General features: G+C 41.0%; 1 long non-coding RNA gene across 1 annotated transcript; it reads left to right on the top strand.

Annotated features, from left to right (window-relative positions):
• Nucleotides 1-7,893: 7,893 nt before the first annotated feature.
• LOC140074279 (uncharacterized) lies at nt 7,894-12,696 on the top strand. The gene is made up of 3 exons (XR_011849204.1): nt 7,894-8,052; nt 11,134-11,237; nt 12,661-12,696. It is a non-coding gene; the product is annotated as an uncharacterized lncRNA (long non-coding RNA).
• The last annotated feature ends 2,156 nt before the right edge of the window (nt 12,697-14,852 follow it).

Raw genomic sequence — 14,852 nt, 5'->3', positions numbered from 1 at the left:
GTGTGGCAGAATTAGCTACAATATAATGGGCACCCAGCATGACACCACAATCACACATGGACCATTGGCCAACAGCACTTCGGCGTGGCCCCAGGTGGTTGTGGTCAAAGTGGGCAGAAACCTATTATGGCTCTGAATTAGGAACTAGATTTATTTATTTTTTTTAAACCCCTTGTTCCGAAGCCGCATTTTACCTTCCGCACATGTCCGGTCGTGTTTTTAAAATCTGACTTGCCAAGTGGTTCTAACTTTTGGAACGTTTTAAAATATGCGGGTGATTTTGTACACCTTGTACTTCAAGTTAGGTGAAAAATTGCAGTGATCTGTTTTGCATTTATTCAAATTAATTATTAAAATGGAAATTTGGCCAATTCAGAAAAAAAGTCTCCATTTTCAAAATATCCAATAAATTTCTTTCCACTTCACAATTGTGTCACACTTGTTGATTCTTCACCAAAATTACAATTTTATATCTTTATGTTTAAAGGGGTTATCCGGGTTTTAAAAATTTCTTCTGGCCGGGCTGGGGAGGGCTATTTAAACTTAATAAACATGTACTTACCTCGTCCGGTACTGCCGATGTCCCGCGCCGCGGCCGGTCTTCTCTGTGCGCCGGTCTCATTACAAGGGCGAACAGGTAGCTGCCGGCCAGCCGGAAGCTCCCATCCGACACCATCTCCCAGCGCTTACAATGCTGAGAGATGGGGACGGATGGGAGGAGCCGGCCACATCGCGGACCAGAAGTTCCCTGTGCGCAGCTTCTGTGCCCATGTAAACAAACAGGGGCACGGATCGAAGGGACCGCGGCGCGGGACGTCGGCAGCGCCGGAGGAGGTAAGTACAAGTTTATTATGTTTAAATAGCCCTGCCATAAGTATTTTTTAAAAGCCGGATAACCCCTTTAACCCCTTAAGGACACAGCCATTTTGTAGCTTAAGGCTCAGCCCGATTTTTTGGATTCTGACCTGCGTCGCTTTATATGGTTATAACTTTTGAACACTGTTACTTATCAAAACGATTCTGAGATAGTTTTTTCCCCACATGTTGTACTTCATTTTAGTGGTAAATTTTGGCTGATAAGTTTTGCGTTTATTTACAAAAAAAAAGAAAATATGATAAATTTTTTGAAAAATTTGCCATTTTCGAAATTCAAAATCATTGCGTTTTCAGGCAGATAGATTTACCACCTAAATAAGTTGCTGAATAACATTTCCCATTTGTCTACTTTACATTTTCATAATTTCTGAAATGTCTGGATAATTTATTTTGATGTCACGCGGCTTACAAAAAGAATATCGCTTTTCCGGATTTTCAGAATTGACTATTTTGGGGATAAATACAGTTTTGAATGAAATTTTACATATTTGGCATCAAAACCCCCTATATAACCAACCCATTTTCAAATCTGCACCCCTCAAGCTATCAGAAACCACTTTTACGAAGATTGTTAACCCCTTGAGATCTTCATAGTAATTGAATCAAAATGGAGGTGAAATTTAGAATGGTCAAATTGTTCCCTTATACGTTCATTTAGCACTAAAATTTACACATTTCCAAAATATAAAAAGAGAAAACCCACCATACAATTTGTTCTGCAATTTCTCCTGAGTACAAAGACCCCCCACATGTGGCCATTACTTGTTTTATGGGCGCACAGCGAGACGCAGAAGGGAAGGAGGGCGCTGCAGCTGCCAGGATTTTAGTTTCCTCATTGGCCCCTTTTGAAGGCTATAAAATTTTCGCTTTTTCGTTATTTGGGCCATGTGATGCCATTTTTTTTGCGCGATGAGATGCTTTTTCCATTGTTACCATTTTGGGGTTGGTATCACCTATTGTTGAAAATTTAGGAACTTTTTTTGAGGGCAGGAGTAGAAAAGCATCAATTCTGTACTGGATTTTTTACTCTTTTTTTTTTTGGTGTTCACCGTATAGACTAATAATCATGTTATCTTTATTCTATGGGTTGATACGATTACGGGGATACCAGACTTGAATATATTTTCTTACGTTTTACTAAATTTGTCAAACAAAACCCTAATGTGGGGAAAAATCTATCATTTATGTATTGCCGTCTTCCAAGTGGCATAACATTGTTACTTTTTTAGCTACGGAGCTGGTTGATGGCTTATTTTTTGCGGGACATGTTGTACTTTACACCAGTATCATGTCGGAGTACACATGGTTTTTTGATCACATTTTATAGCATTTTTTGTGGGATTGAATAGCTAAAAATCATAATTTTTGGAAGGTTTATAGCAGTTTTTTTTACGGCGTTTATCGTGGGGGTTCAATAATGATTTACTTTTATTCTACGGGTTGTTACGGACGCAGTGATACTATATATGTGGGGTTTGTGTTATGATTTAGACTTTTCTTTTAGTTATATGTCTCTTTATATGTTTTGGGGGTTTTGGGCATTTTTAGTGATTTATTACTTTATTTTTTTATTGAATAACATTTTTTTTTTTACTTTTTCACTTTTATACCATGGGACATGAACAAGAAATCCTCTGATTGCTTCTTCATGATAATATTCTGCAATACTGATGTATTGCAGAGTATTATCAGTGTCAGCCTATACACTTGCATAGGCTGGCACTGTGCCAGTAAGATGACGTCACAGACGCCATCTTACCGGCAATTCTTGCAGGTAACTCTGGGGTCCAGATCGGACCCCAGAGTTGCTATAGCAACGATCAGCACCCCCCGAAAACGGTTCGGGGGGGCCGATCGTGGGGGAAAGACCCCCCAGAGGCATGTTAGATGCCGCGGTCGCGCTGACCGCGGCATTTAACGGGTTAAGCACCCGCGATCGGAGTGAACTCCGATCGCGGGTGTTACACTGGGGTGCCGGCTATCAGTCACAGCCGGCACCCCGTGTTTCCCGATGCCGGTTCGGCTCAGATCTTGAGCTGAACCGGCATGGGCTCAGCGTCCGATATATCGGACGCTGAGCGCTAAGTCATTGAGCTCAGCGTCCGATATATCGGACGCTGAGCGTTAACAGGTTAAAGCCTGAACTGTGGAAAAAGGTAGGGACAAATATATTTGCAAGACACTGTATATGGAACAATATCACTAGTAAGAACCAGAACATTATTGTTTACTCCAAATTATCTTGTATGAAAATAGTATCTTGTATACCACAATAAAAAACTCACTTTTCTATTCTTTACTCTTGGCCTTCCAAAAGCTAAAAAGTATTTATTTGTCTGTTTAGGCCCAATTCAAAACGATGCACAAAAAGAGGAGGAGAAATTAAAAAAGCTTCACATTTGATTGTAATACTTTAAAGCACACCTGTCACTAGTCCTGTCACCACTACCTGTTGGAGCAGCTCACAAGGATTCCATCCCAGTCTTTATCTTGTCATTTCATACATTAATCATTCTAAAACCATACTTTCTTTATTATGTAAATGAGGCTGGTCACATGGTCAGAGGCAGTGATGACACCGCTGTTACTCCTCTCCTCCCCCTGCACATGTCTGCGTGTAATGTATAGTAAAGCATTGCTGGTGTCTGTGCTTTATCTGCTGACATGCTCTCCCTCCTAATACACATGTGAGACACAGACATCAGCTACACAAGTACCTGACATATTCTGCTATAACATGGCTGCCTGGAGCTGTTGTATCTCTCTTATACACACACAGGCTGCAGGGGGCACCAGGAAGCACATGGCTGTCAGTCATGTGTATAGGAGGATCTCATACACACACAGGCTGCAGGGGGCGCCAGCACCAGGAAGCACATGGAGGAGACATTACACCATTATACAGACGGTCAGTCATGTGTATAGGAGTATCTAATACACACAGGCTGCAGAGGGCGCCAGCACTAGGAAGCACATGGAGGAGCCATTACACCATTATACCTCACACCATTACACAGGCTGTCAGTCAAGCACTGGGGGTGTGGCTGCGCCTCCCAATCATGAATAAGCTGAACAGCTTGAATATGCTAATGACTCATCATGCATTTCACAGGTCATTTGCATACAGCTTTAGGACCTCATTGCTTAGGTTTACAGGCATGTAGAGGGACAATGAAGGGATAGAGGCAATGCTTTCTAATGGCAGGTTATGAAAATATATTTAGTTTAGGGGCTTATTTTGCGGAACCTTAAAGGTAACAGAAGGCTACCTAGCAACCCACCGCAAATAAGGGACAACACAAAAATGATACACCGTGGGGGGGATTTATCAATGTCTCTCAGGTTCCACCAATTTCTAGCTGGAAAACACGTCTTTTGCTGCGCCAGATTTATCACAGTCATGATGAATTCTGGTGCAGTATAAGACTGTTGGTTCCTACTTTAGACCTACTTTTAGTTGGTCTAAACTGTGCTCCAGAATTTTGGGCCCACAAACGATTTCCCATAAGCCACGTCCCTTTCTTGCGAGACCACGCCCCTTATTCAGACAAAGCTTACAAAAAATGGTCTAAAAGACTTGATAACTGTGGTGCAAGGCATTTTAGACAGTGTTTTAGGTGCAAAACCACCAGAATTGTGGCGCAAGTGCGTTATTACATCCCCCCCAGTCAGACGCATAGACTTCTATGGCAGAGTAGGACCTGCTCGGGAGGGGGGGGGGGGGTGTTCTCAGGGGCACTAGGCTGAGACATGGGGCTGAGGAATCCTCACCAGTGTGTATGAGCCTAAGGGTGATGCCACACATCCCGTTTTTGGACCATTTTAAAGCATGCGTTTTCTGTTTATGGTAAACAGTAAAAAACGCATGCGTTTTCAACCGGTCCAAAAACGAGACATCTGGCATTACCCTTAAGCAATACATGGAGCCGTGAGACAGGAGCACACCTTAGGAAACAACATTCGCCTTCTGTTTCAGCAATCTGCTGAATAAAGACCAGTGATGACAAACCTTTTAGAGCCTGAGTGCCTAAACTTCAACCAAAAACGCAAAGTGGCAGCACAGCAATTTAAGCAGTAGTTTATTTCTCCCTATTCTTTTACAACTTTCAATCATTTGCGCCTCCAAACCAGTTGAAAGGAGGAGGGCAAATGTGTCTATCATTGCAGGAAGATTCTTTGAGTCCTATCTGGTAAACTCCGTTCTGGGCAGATGGCCTGGTTGCCTATAGAGAGGGCTCTGAGTTTCCCACTGATATAGACAAACTCTCTGCTGAGGGACCCCCCCTCCTTTTTCTGGGTACTTCACCCCCCTCCCCAGTCGGGCCACCTCCTTTCTCTCCCACCTTCTTTTTTTCTTTCTTTCACCCCCTCCCTCTCTTTACCGCTCTCTCCTTCTTTCCTTCCACCATTACTTTTTTATTTCTAGCCTTTCATATCTTTTTTTGGTTTTCTTTTTAACTGTTTTTTTTTTCACTACACTTTCTAGAGATGGTGGTCACTGGGCTCTCCCATTGTCCTATTCCCTTGAAATATAAAATAAGCTGGTGGGCAGTGGAGGCTGCAATGTGGATCCTTGTGTATGGTATAAATTGACTTTACATGATGTTTGCTGTTATTCATGTTTCATATTTTACATATTGTGTACATTTTTCCTCATGTATATTGTTTGATGTGACGACTACTGCGTTCTTGGCTTTTATCTGCATTCCTGCTACCAATAAAGCAACTTATAAAAAACAACATTCATGTGCATGAGGCCAAGAAGTTACAGAAAAAAAAGTATGAGAAGAAACACACAGAAAAGTATACTGATGTCTGACACAACAGTATTATCAGACAAGACATATTCATATAATTATCAATATGTCTTATAAATCGTGAAAACTCATGAGTCTGAATTTAAATATTGTGCAGACTTGGGTGTCAAGGTGAATACTGAGTAAACTAAACCAACAATGCAGGCCCACATTTATTAAAGCCCTGTCTGACTTTGCACATTATTTCTAGTGCAAACTGCTTGTACATATTTATAAAGTGACACATTTGTATAGAGGCTGCACTATACCTGATGTGACCCAAAATTCTCCACTGAAAGAGGCGGACCGTGCACTTCATTTATCAAGCAGTGTCTGATAGAATTGAGTCGTATACTCTAGGTTAAAGTTGGTGCACTCTATTGGAGAAGTGCAGGGAGCACCAGATTCATGAATAACGTGCGCCACAATTCAGGAATCTGGTGCATTCTGCAAACTCCACAGGGTGTGGTAATACCTATGTGCTTTTTCAAACTCAGCGTTAGCATACGCGGGTAGGCCTTGGTCCGTTGCGTTTCAATGGATAAGCATGCGATCGGTAACCAGAACGCTAGTATTGCCGCAGTTATTCCCGGCAGTGAACCCCATAACAGAAAATAGCGCCCAAACAGGGATGGATTAAAGGGGGGGGCGCACGCCACTTGGCCTTTAAGGGGGCCCCCCACCAAGTGTGCGCAATCCCCTTAGCCAGCTATTCACCAGTTTTCTTTACTCTGAGGCAGAGCAGGGCACTCTGCCATAGCCCGCGGTAGTGCGCAGAACGTCGGTGTTCTGAAGCATGCGGCGCAGTGTGAATCCACAGTACAGCAGAAAGACATGTATGTATGCTACATTCAGGGGGAGCCCTGCGTCCAAATGTTAATTTTACACCATTTTACATCACATAAAAAATGTAATAAAAAGTGATCAAAAGGTTGCACAGTCCTCAAAATGGTAGCAATGAAAACGTCAGCTCATTTTGCAAAAAAAAAAAAATTACACCTCATTTTAATTTTTGAAAATGTATTAAAAAACAATAAAACCAATAAATTCTTTATCCCCATCATCGTACCGAACCAAAGAATAAAGAAGTGTATAATTTGGAGCACACAATGAAATTTGTAAAAACTGAACCCACTAGAAAGTGACGCAAATGCGTTTTTTTTTCTGCCTATTTCACATTTGGAATAATAAATAATGTCACTGAGAAGTAAAATTTGTTACACAGAAAATAAGCCCTCACATTGCTCCGTACACAGAAAAATAAAAACATTATTGATTTCTGAAGATGGAAAGCGAAAAATGAATGAAAAAGTGTGTCCTTAAGGGGTTAACGGCTTACATGTTAACAATGCAAAACAAGTGATGTTTGTTGCAGATTGCAATTGTTTCAGTAGATATGCATCTACGATTAGGCCAAGCCCTTCCTCACTGCCTTTAAATTGCGATCAGTGAAATCCGGGAGTCTACTTGTGAGTTTTTGTGCCATTTCTCCCCTTTATGGCTTGGGACTTCAGTCTCTGTGGATTACAGTAACATGTAGAAAGTTCCAGTCACATCATACAGTGAGACCTCCAATGGAAATGGGACCCGCAGTTCCCCTGCATGCGCCAGAGCTATCAGGAGGTCCAGTCTCTTAATATATCTGGTGGCTGGAGCGGCAGTCCAACGCCTGTCCACCCTGGTGTAGAATTGCACTAAAGCCTTCGCAGGCTATAGTTATGGAGGAGTAGAAGGGAAAATAGGTGCAATTCATGGCCGCGCACCAACAATTGTGCCTATATCAAGGCTTGTAAGCCAGAAAATTGCCAAACACAGAATTTTATGAATCTGTTTACCCATAGGTTCCCCCAGGATATGGCAGAACAGCTGGAATGTACATTGCGGAAACCAGATGAAGACAGAAAGCGGACTTCTGCATAGAATAGGAGCTCAACCTCTACAATGCAAAAGTTGAATTCTGCTCTTTGAATCCACAACACTAATAATTGACCTGTGGATGTCTCTTTTGCAGTATGTGGATGGTATTTGTATTAATCCCACCCCATGTACCGCTAATGTAAATCTTGGAAGGTTAAAAACGAATGATTCTGCTACAGTTAAAATGGTTTATTTTACAAAATGAAATAAAATGTAATAAATGACACAAATACTGCCACTAGACTATGTAGAGATAGAAACCCTATCAGTGCCTTGTTTCAGTCCTCAATCAATTAGACCAGACTCTACAGCTCGGCGGATCGATCTTCTGTGTAGGTCGGCGCTCTATGACTTAGGTCTGGTCACTGGAGAAGAGATTGCCGAGTAGTTGGATCTTACCCTCCTGTCTGCGCCATGTTGGTGTCCCCGGTAACCGCAATGTTGAGGATCCCCGCTAGCAGAGGTCAGAGTGTGAATGGCTGAGGTGTATATGCGGCTTTATTCTATGGGGGTGTCCGTGCACACTGCTCCATGTTACACGGGGTATAGACACACAGGGACAGATGGTATTTGTCCTTGTTATGTTACTCTCAGCATGGAGGGGATATACACAGTGTCCTGTCCTATTATTTTGGGCTGTCTTAGTCATGACTTTTGATGTGCTCTAAAGTAGATGGAACCATTAACACAGAAGTAGAACCACTTTGACTGTCATGAGGATTTAGGCTTACAAGCTGTGAGTAACATCTTATCTGGGCCTGACGTATTGCACATACTACATGTCCTACACCAGTGATGGGCAACCTTATGAGCTTGGTGTGTCAAAATTCGCCAAAAAACCAAGCATAACTCGGGTGGTGTGTCACCTTGACAAAGAAACATAATTTTGTGATATTTATAGTTTAAATAACAAATATGTATAATTATTTAACTTCTAGGGTACTTTAATCCAAGGTTGTGTGATTGATCCTACCATGTACTGCCATACTACCTCTATTTATTACAATGTGCTGGACAATCTCTCAGCCTCCGGCTACTGCACCTGGCAGTGTAGGAGCAGAGGATGAAACTCAACTCTCCGGCGGCCGCGTGTCACTGAAAATGGCTATGCGTGTCAGCACTGACACGCGTGTCATAGGTTGGCCATCACTGTCCTACACTGTGGGAGTATGTACAAACATGTTTTTTTTGTTGTTGTTCAGTAGAGATTAATGGACCTGATGTTCTGGTTTGGGAACTTTCCCTGGCCAATCAAAGCCATTGCTAGTAGCTAGGGCATTAACCCCTTAATGACCGCCCTATCGGGTTTTTACGGCGGTCATTAAGGGTACTTCTTCTGATGCGACGCCTTTCTACGGCGGCGCATCAGAAGAAGTTTTCGGGACACCGGGTCTCGCTGGTGCCGGTGTCGGGCTGTGATATCACAGCCCAGACCCGGCACTAACACCCGGGATCGGAAAAACTCCGATCCCGGGTGTTTAACCCCTTGCACGCCGCGGTCAAGCATGACCGCGGCGTGCAAGTGTGTCCCCCGTGGATCGGACCCCCCCGGTGTGCTTACCGGGGGATCCGATCCCTCCTGCCGCTGCCCCGGGTTCCGACGAGTGACCCGGGGCTGTCGGCTCCTCTTTTCACCGGGTCCTGCCTTCCTGGCAGGACCCGGCTGTAAGTAACTGAGCATGCGCAGCATGCTCAGTTACTTTCACTATACACTGCAATACAAGTGTATTGCAGTGTAAAGGCTTGAATAAGCGATCGGATGATCGCTTATTCAAGCCAAGAAGTAGAAAATGTAAAAAAGTAAAAAAAAAAAAATTAAATCTTTTTATAATATAATTAAATAAATAAATAAAATAAAAGTCCCATAATCTCCCCAGTAACACATAAAATGCAAATAAAGTATATAAAACACAAAACACGTACATATTTGGTATCACCGCGTCCATATTAATCTGTACAATAAATCTAAATCAATATTGAACCCGCTCGGTGAACTACGTAAAAAAAAAACTCGAAAAACTTCCCATAATATACAATTTTTCATCAAACACCATCACAAAAAATGTTCTAAAAAGTGATCAAAAAAAGTTACGGTACCTAATATGATACGACTGAAAAGAACAACTGTTTTCGCAAAAAATAAGCCCTCAACCAGATCTGACAACAGAAAAATACAGAAGTTATGGCCCTGAAAAGTTGTCAATAGTAAAAACAATGCGATTTTCTCCAATATTGGTTTTGCTCAGGAAAATTGAGCAAAATAAGAAAAACTATATAAATGAGGTATCACCGCAATCGTAGTGAACCAGAGAATAAAGATAAAATATTATTTTTACGTTACGGTGAGCGGGGGGGGGGGGGGCGGGGGGCGGAAATGCTCACAATCCAAAATAAAAATTGATGATTTTGTTTGTGTCCCCCTTGAAATAGTTAATAAAATCTCATGAATAAGCTTTAAACTCCCAAAATAAATTATTTATACATTGTATCTCATCCCATAAAAAATAAGCCCTCATATGATCGCATTACCAAAAAAAATAAAAATTTATAGGTCGTACAATGTGACAATACAAATCTGCTGTGGACGGCGCCTCCATTCATTCTATGCTCGGCCGTGCGCCCGTACAGCAGTTTACCACCACATATGTGGTATCAGTACACTCGGGAGGAATTGGGCATCAAGCGTTGCAGTGCGTTTCATCATTTAATTTATTCTGAAAATGTCAGTTTTGGCCTAAATGAATGTATTTCCAAAAAAATTCCATAGTTTCTAAATCGCAGGTCCATATTTTTTAACCCATGTGAAACACTTAAAGGGTTAATGGACTTAATAGAAGTTGTTTTACATATGTTGAGGGGTGAACTTTCTATAGTGGGGTAATTTATGAGGTTTTACTATTATTTAGGCCTCTCAAAGTCACTTGAAAGCTGAGTTGTCCCTCAAAATGTGAGTTATGGCAATTTTCATGAAAATAAGAAAAATCGCACCTAAAGTTCTGCACCTCATAACATCCTAGAAAAATGACCGGAAGCATAAAATATCATCCCAACATAAAGCAGATATTCTGTAAATGTTAATTATCAAACTTTTTGGGTAGTTTTACTTCCTGTCTGGAAACCAGAACATTTCAAACTTGGAAAATGAAGAATTTTTACAAACTTTTGCCAAATTTTCACTTTTTTTCAGAACGAAACGCAAAACTTATCACTTAAATTTTATAACTAACATGAAGTACAATGTGTCACGAGAAAACATTCTCAAAATCACCAGGATATGTTAAAGCGTTCCGAAGTTATAACCAATTATCGTGAGACATGTCAGATTTGAAAAATCGAGTCTGGTCATTGAGCTGAAAACTAGTGTCGGTGATAAGGGGTTAATGTGCCACATTGGCTGTTCAGCCACCAGCCCGGCAATAATTTTGCGTCCAGTGGCCAAACCCTGAACCGGAATGTCCGGTCCACTCATCTCTTTTGGTCAGTCCACATAAATTGTTTGCACAGCTAGAACACTTAAGTCATAGTATTCCTTTTGTCATTTCAGTTCTTTCACGGTCTATGTTTACAGCAAGACCTCGTGATCCTACACAGCCGAACTGGTTAGTAGTCACACTTGCATTTGGAACTTCTGCAGCTCTCTGGGGTTTGGTGAGTATTATACAGAGACAAAATCATAGAGGTAGCTATTTCCTTACTTCTGTTGTAAGTATACGTTGGGTTTATTCCTGACCTATACTTGCATCAAAAGGGTACAAATTGTCCTGTGTGTAGACATACAGTCAGATATATCTTCTTATCCAGCCTCTCTCCTTTGGACAGCAGGGGGAGGACTGTAAATTGACAGTACTCAAGTGTGGTCTTGAGGGTCTCTGCTGTAATTGACCATATTTAGACAGTTAAGTACTCCCATGACCTTTGATAACAAGGGTTGATGATGGATGCCATAAAGTAGCATTTGTCTCCCATTGGCTACTATTTCCTCCCTTAAAGCGAACCTGTTGACATGTCTTTGTCAGCATTCTAAATAATTTCATTAGTTTATATAAGTTTAATTCACATTACCTGGCTCCCTACCAGCAGAATGTGATGAGTCCCAGGGAGGGGCAACTACAGCCTGTGTGTGCCCTTGTCAGTCTCCTCTCCTCCACACTTATCCAACTACCTCCCATCTCCCCTCCCCACTTCTTGTCATGTGCATTGAGCAGGCAGGGAAGGGTCGGAGGTTCGGTTGGGTTGGGTTGATTTATTACACCCCTCCCACCAGTCTATTCTCCAGTAAGCTGCTTTTCTACTGTGGTTCAGTTTTAGTTCTAGCAGGTGTGTGAACATTCATTGACAAAACAAGGTGCGAAACGTACGTTGGGATGTTGGACAGTATGGCCTCTGGTGGTAATATATTGCAAATTTATGGCTGAGCCTGCCTGCAAACACTATTGGATAAGGTATATATTGATTTTTATATGCAATGATCCTCTAGCAATAATGGATGAAAGGGAACCTGTCAGCACGGACCTCATTTTCACTAAAGACAGGTTATGGGCAAATGAGGTCCCTGGTGATAGGTTCCCTTTAAGCTGTATTTGTAGTTCAGGCCAGGACCAACATTGTCATTCGTGTACAAACAGTCCCTGGGTTACGTACAGGATAGTTTTGTTAGGTATTATGTTAGTGAAAGTTAAGTCTATGGAGAATGGAAGGTGAATGGAAACCTTCTCTTTTTAGTTTCCCTTACACTCTGCTAAAACGAAGAGTGTAGTGGAAACACACGCAAGTGACAAATGAGCCTTAGCAGTAAGCATCTCATTAGACTTGGACTGTTAGGGGCCTGGTGGAGCAGGTTTTGCAGCCTCTTCTAGGCGTTTAGTTAAGATGAATGTGGCTGCACTTTATGTATATGCTCTCCACTACAGATTAGAGGAATAAGGCACTGGGAAGGAATGTCTGTATTTATTTCAGCACTGCTAGAGTGACCGGGAAAACAGGATTTGGGAGTCAGTGACCATTTTAGTGAAGTTAGCACCTGTTCTTTTCCTGTAGATTGATATTGTTATATGTCTGTTTCTTTTTACAGCTTATTAAACAACACAATGAAGATGTGGCAGAGTATAAAAAGAGAAATGGGATAGAATAAATCAGTGTGATCATAATATTGTAAGTAAAAAAAATACTCTTCCTATTGCTCTAATGCATTGTAGTCATTAGAGAGCGGCTGTGCAAAATTTGGTGATTGTAAAAGCGATGCTGCAGATTCCTTTAGCGGACATACATGCATGCATACATACACTCGGATTTATATATTAGATTTCCAATATTTCACTGGCGTATGTTTGCTGAGCCAGACTGTACCGACTGTTAGCAACTTTTGTTTTGTACCGTTTTCATGTTGTCCCTGTTTCCATGATTTCTTGGCACTGGTAGATTGCTGGTGTTTATTTATGAAAAAGGCACAAGTGAAATTATAGATTTTTACAAATCCCCTGAACTTTGCATAAATTATATAAAAAGGCACAGTTTTTTTCTTGGCTTTTAATATATCACTCTTTTTCCCAAAAAACTGCAGCCTTTTAAACATTGTGAGAGTCTAAAATTGTTTGGGGAGTGAAATACACAAAAAAAAAATCATAATAATAAAGAAGCCAGCGAACCTGATATTTTTGTGTTTGTTAATTATATGTATTATTTATTTAATTTTTTTTTCTTCTTCTTTCAGATGGATGCTAAAACTTTCCTATTGTGATGGATTCTTGTATAAACTGTTCAGCACTCAAAATAAACCCTTTAATAAATTCTCCATTATATTTGTGTGAAGTCGCTTGGATATCTGAGGACTGTGTTTATTAGTACAATAGATATCACTGGATTATGCTACACAGGTTGTTTCCTACTTCAGTGACCCTTTACAGCAAGTACCAGAAATCTAAGGTTTCTATTTCTGTTTATGCTTTAACATTACTTTACACAACTGGGGAAATTTATCAATGCTTTTAACCCCTTCCCGACATTGGGTCCTGCTGCATGGAGAGGGCTCATGGGCTGAGGCCTCTCCATAGCCAGTAAGTCTTTGCTGCAATATGCAGCAAAGACTTACCGGAAACACCCGCGATTGGCACTAGCTCACGGGTTTTATCCAGTCGATCGGCAAAGCTGCCGGTGGCTTCAAAAAGATGGTGGTGCATGGGAGTCAATCATTGCCATCACAGCCTCGGGTCTTCCAAAGACCCGAGGCTGTCTTGATTTACCCCATTCATTACAATGTGCGATTTGCACATTTTCATGAATGAGGTGGGAAATCCCCATATCGTAGTATGGCAGTATATGGTAGGATCGATCAGACAACCTAGGGTTAAAATACTCTAGGGGGTCTGAAAAATAGTCAAAGTAAAAATTAAAAAAAAAAAATTATAAACCCCCCCCCCCCCCCTTCTAGAACTTCCTGGATCTCATATAAATAAACTGTAAAAAATCATACTCAGTAGGTGTCTGAAGATGCCCCATACATCAAAATATATTAACGTTTTTTCACTGCGTTTAACCCCGTAATGGAAAATAGCACCCGAAATTAAAAAATGGCACTTTTTGCCATTTTGAAAAATATCTATAAAAGTCTATAAAAAGTGATCAAAAGGTTGTACAGTCCTAAAAATGGTAGCATTGAAAACCTCATCAAAAGTCGAAAAATTGACATCACCCACAGCTCCGTACACCGAAATATGAAAAAGTTATTAGCGCTAGAATATGGCAAAATAAAAAAAAAAGAATTTGTATAGGAGGTTTTAATTTTTGTAAGTGTATGAAAACATTATAAAACCTATACATATTTAATATCCCTGTGATCATACCGACCCAAAGAATAAAGTAGACATGCTCAGTGAAGGCCATAAAATCCAAGCCCACAAGAAAACGGTGCAAATGCATTTCTTTTACCATTTTCTCTGTATTTGGAATTTGTTACAAAGTGCAATTTGTTACGCAGAAAACAAGTAATCACAGAGCTCTTTTATGTGTAAAAATAAAAAGTTATAGATTTCTGAAGGTGGAGAGTGAAAAAAGGAAATGAAAAAACAAAAAAAGGCCAGGTTGTTTAGGGGTTAAAGTCTGAATTTTATTTTACTAATGCGACCTCCCAGCGTCAGATTCCCCACCGGACAGGATCACAGCATGTCCATAATGTTCCATGCCCTTAGTTGATCTTTACCTTACAATCTGGGCCATCAGTACAAGACTACTGGTGGAATGTTGACACAGTCTTTCTGAATTTCGGCT

This window comes from Engystomops pustulosus, chromosome 1 (assembly GCF_040894005.1).
Source record: "Engystomops pustulosus chromosome 1, aEngPut4.maternal, whole genome shotgun sequence".
In the NCBI taxonomy this organism is placed as follows: domain Eukaryota; kingdom Metazoa; phylum Chordata; class Amphibia; order Anura; family Leptodactylidae; genus Engystomops; species Engystomops pustulosus.
Note: the sequence above shows the minus strand (reverse complement) of the source record. Positions and strands in the feature narration are given on the sequence as shown.